The 4,773-nt window shown below is 42.5% G+C and overlaps 1 long non-coding RNA gene across 1 annotated transcript; it reads right to left on the reverse strand.

Annotated features, from left to right (window-relative positions):
• Window positions 1-2,915: 2,915 nt before the first annotated feature.
• LOC149972123 (uncharacterized) lies at window positions 2,916-4,494 on the reverse strand. Its single transcript, XR_016491531.1, has 3 exons — window positions 4,373-4,494; window positions 3,264-3,362; window positions 2,916-3,015 (listed from the first exon to the last, which is right to left on the reverse strand). It is a non-coding gene; the product is annotated as an uncharacterized LOC149972123 (long non-coding RNA).
• Between the last annotated feature and the right edge of the window lie 279 nt (window positions 4,495-4,773).

Raw genomic sequence — 4,773 nt, forward strand, 5'->3', positions numbered from 1 at the left:
TCAGGACAGGTCCTTTCACTGAGCAGCCATTACGAACACAGGCTGTAAAACAGTGATCACTAAGGTCATTACAGAAAACACCAGACTGATACCTATCAGGATTATTTATGAGGATAACGTCGAGGAGAATAGCCTTTTCTGGGTGTTTGGAGTCATACCTTGAGGGATTGGTGATAATGAGAAAGATTTAGGGAGTCCCATTGCTTTAGGACTTGGTCAGGTGGTTTTATCATGTCCCAGTTTAGGGCACCTAGCAGGACAAATTCAGACTTAGTGTAAGGGGCCAGGAGAGAGCTTAGGGCAGGTAGGGTACAGGCCGATGCTGATATAGAACAATAGCATCCAGCAACAGTCAACAGAGCTATTGAAAAGTTTAATGCTTAACCTGTTTGCGGTAGGGGACAGCATTTTCACTTTTGGATAAATAGCGTGCCCAAACTGAACTGCCTCCTACTCTGTCCCAGATCCTAATATATGCATATTATTATTAGTATTGGATAGAAAACACTCTGAAGTTTCTAAAACTGTTTGAATCATGTCTGTGAGCATAACAGAACCTATTTAGCAGGCGAAACCCAGAGGACAAACCATTCAGATGTTTTTTTTATGTCACTGTCTTTTCAATATGATTTCATGGGGAATCCAGAATTCTAATCGACTTTCCTGCAGTTCCTACCGCTTCCACTGGATTTCACCAGTTTGTAGAAATTGGTTGAGGTTTTTCCTTTGTGTAATGAAGAAGTACCATAGCTCAGAACGAACGTCACTTCATGTGTACCTTTTGATAGAGGCGCGTAACCAGAAAAGTAGCGTCAGTTTGTTTTGCTCCTGTATTGAACACAGAACATCCTGTCTTCGATTTGATCGATTATATAAGTTTAGAAATACCTAAAGTTGTATTACAAAAGTAGTTTGAAATGTTTTGGCAAAGTTTACAGGTAACTAGAGATATTTTGTAGCGACGTTGTGTAAGTTGGAAGCGGAGTTTTCTGGATCGAACGCGCCAAATAAATTTACATTTTGGATATATATCGACGCAATTAATTGAACAAAAGGACCATTTGTGATGTTTATGGGACATATAGGAGTGCCAACAAAATAAGCTCGTTAAAGGTAAGGCATGATTTATATTTTATTTCTGCGTTTTGTGTCGCGCCTGCAGAGTTGAAATATGCTACTCTCATCGTTTACTGTTGTGCTATCATCAGATAATAGCATCTTATGCTTTCGCCGAAAAGCCTTTTTGAAATCTGACATGTTGGCTGGATTCACAACAAGTGTAGCTTTAATTTGTTATCTTGCATGTGTAATTTAATGAAAGTTTGATTTTTATAGATATGAATTTGAATTTGGCGCTCTGCATTTTCCCTGGCTATTGGCCATGTGGGATGCAAGCGTCCCGCCTTCCCCAGAGAGGTGATCCTTGGTAAAGATTGCCACTCCCCCACCTTTGGAAGATCTGTCTTGCCGAAAAAGGTTATAACCAGAAAGGTTAACATCAGTATTCAAAACACCACGTCTCAGTAATGACCTAAATATCTGTATTGGAGCTGTGAACCCACACTTTCAATTGATCCATTTTAGGTAATACACTTTTAGTGTATTCTTAAGGTATAGGGGGCAGCATTTTCACTTTTGGATAAATAGCGCGCCCAATTTCAACTTTCTGCTACTCATACCAAGAATATAAGATATGCATATTATTAGTAGATTTGGATAGAAAAGTTTCTAAAACTGTTAGAATCATGTCTGAGTATAACAGAAGTTATGTAGCAGGCAAAACCCGAGGACTAATCATTTTTTTTGAGATCTCTGTCTGTTCATTGAAATCTCATTGGCAAACAATATTTCTTAGGAACTTGTTTTCAGTTCCTACCACTTCCACTGGATGTCACCAGTCTTTGGAATTTGGTTGAGGTTATTCATTTGTGCAATGAAGAAGTAGGGCCAACTAGGAACTGTGTAACACTGTTGAGAGTTGCGCAAGACTTGAAAAGTAGTGTTAGTTTCCTCTCGTCCTCTATTGAAAACAGATAGACCTGTCGTCAATTTGATCGATTATTAACGTTTAAAAATACCTAAAGTTGTATTACAAAAGTAGTTTGAAATATTTTGGCAAAGTTTATAGGCAACTTTTGAAATATTCTGTAGTGATGTTGCGCATTTTGGAAGCTGTTTTTTTCTGGATCAAACACGCCAAACTGTGGGGGGGATCTTGGAGGGTTCGGGTTCATATTTTTTGGGCCTGGTTGGAGAGCTGTCAACGTGCCCTTGAGCAGGGCATTGACCCTGGATGCTTCTGTGTGTCGCTATGAATGGGAGTCTGTTGGATGACTGGTGTGATGTAGTTGTTGAGCGGCTACAAAGCAAGCATATTGTATTGGATTGTATTGGATTTTCAATAAAATACAAAAATAAAAAAGGACAGACCCTGGGAAAAGAGAAGCAAGTACAGGGAGTGAACATTTAATAAATAACGGACATCAAACAGAACAAGGACAGCGTCTGGACAGGGGAAACATAAGGACAATAATGCAGACACGGAAGAAACTGAGGAAGTGACAGATATAGGGGAGGCAATCAATAAAGTAATAGAGTCTAGGTGAGTCCCATGATGTGCGTAACGATGGTGACAGTTGTGCGTAATGATGGTCCGCCTAGCACCCTTGAGCGTCAGAGAGGGGGACCGGGAGCAGGCAAGAAATGTACCCCCTCCCCACTATAGGGGCGCCACCCGGTGTCGCACCTGGGCGAGCCTGACGAGCCGTCAGAGGCGTGGGAGCCCGACGAGCCAGCTGAGGCGTGGGAGACCGACGAGCCAGCCGAGGCGTGGGAGACCGACGAGCCAGCCGAGGCGTGGGAGACCGACGAGCCGGCCGAGGCGTGGGAGCACGACGAGCCGGCTGAGGCGTGGGAGACCGACGAGCCAGCCGAGGCGTGGGAGACCGACGAGCCAGCTGAGGCGTGGGAGCACGACGAGCCGGCTGAGGCACCCCCGGTTCCCAAGGACAGCGTCTAGACAGGGGAAACATAACGACAATAATGCAGACACAGGGAAGAAACTGAAGAAGTGGCAGATATAGGGGAGGCAATCAAAAAAGTAATAGAGTCCAGGTGAGTCCCATGAAGCACTGATACGCGTAACGATGGTGATGTGTGCGTAAAGATGGGCTGCCTGGCGCCCTCGAGCGCCAGAGAGGGGGAGCGGGAGCAGGCATGACACCATAGTAGATGAGGGAAAATAAAATAAAAAATCTATTTACCATGGACAACAAGTTCAATTGCAATCCTCAATGGAACAGCAGATGCAGGCACTGGCGGAGCTGTAGGTACTGGCCCAGCATTGCCACTGCTAGAGACCTCTGTAACAATGCGTAAGGAAGCCTGTGTTAAAAAGTCCTCTGCTGGTGACTTCACCATCTCACAGAACTCTCAACTAGCTCACCCCACTACCCATCCCTCAAACCTGAAACCGTGAGTCAAGGGGTGATGAACTGTGGCTGTCTTTAAACTTTCCTTAACCTGTTGTGATTGGTTGACAAGATCACAGCTTGGGACTTTGATACTGCTACTCTATTTGTTTCAATATACAATGACAATTTAATGGCCAAATAATATAAAAAGTTTCTGTTCATTAGTAGTAAAGGCCTACATTTAATGACATGTACATATTTCTAGTAATACAGTATGTTTTCTAGATTAACACAAAGTCAAATGTCATAGGCCTATGCATGTTTTGCCATTATCTCTTGTCATAATACATACCTTCTGAAAGAGGTCATACTACCTCTTCTGCCTCAGAGCTGGCCTTTTGCCCGCATTGGCAGGCCAAACATCTGTGTTGGCAAATGTCCGCATTTTCTAACTGACCTGGCATAATAATATAGCTACCCTGCTAGCTAGTCAAAAAACATCAGGTGACACTAACTCTGACAGCGCGCCCCATTGAAAGTGAATGCTACTGTAATGTTACCAAATTATATGAGTGACCGTACTGTAAGCTGTTTACATAGCTGGCAAACGTTAGCTAGATAGCTAACGATCTAAGCTAGCTTGCGGAATAGCATTTACTAAAATGGACAATAACTAAACCTTGGTAACATTCGTAGATTGTATTATATTGTAGATCTCACCATTTGACAGTTCTCTTACCTATTAAAATAAATTCTAGAGCTACTGTAACATTACTGTACCGTTACCATACTAGCTAGATAGCTAGCTAGCTTGCCAGGCAGCTAAGCTAAGCAGCAACTAATGATTGCTAGCTACAAGTTAGCGGTTGCTATTTAGCTCAATTCTACTGTTGGAAAACAAATTGGCTCTGGTTAATATTGCCATTGCAGTATAATTCAGGTTTTTCTGTTTTTCTCACCTTGTTGTATGATAAACTGATAGAACCTTCTCCAACTTCTTCCTGGACTGTCTCATTGTGCATTGTCTGGTCGCTCTTTTTCCCCCCAGGTGGTTGGTTAAATCAACCAATAGACACTATTGGCTGTGTCCTTTTTTCAAAGAAGCAGAAGCTATACATGATTGGCTTATGAAACATGGACAACTGGATGGTGACTGGACATGTTTGATAGCCTTACAGGAGTTAAGTGGTGCTAAAGTGCCATGCTCTACCAACTGAGCTAGAGAGGGCCATCAAGCTAGTATTGTCCTGTGATTGTATACAATTCAAAAAATGGATGTAAAACCAAGTACAGAAAATGGCATATAAAAGAACATGAAAAGGCATTGTGTTCCTTGAGAATTACATGGACAATATACAAA

Source organism: Oncorhynchus mykiss, chromosome 25 (assembly GCF_057628025.1).
Source record: "Oncorhynchus mykiss isolate SJ-2025 chromosome 25, ASM5762802v1, whole genome shotgun sequence".
Lineage (NCBI taxonomy): Eukaryota > Metazoa > Chordata > Actinopteri > Salmoniformes > Salmonidae > Oncorhynchus > Oncorhynchus mykiss.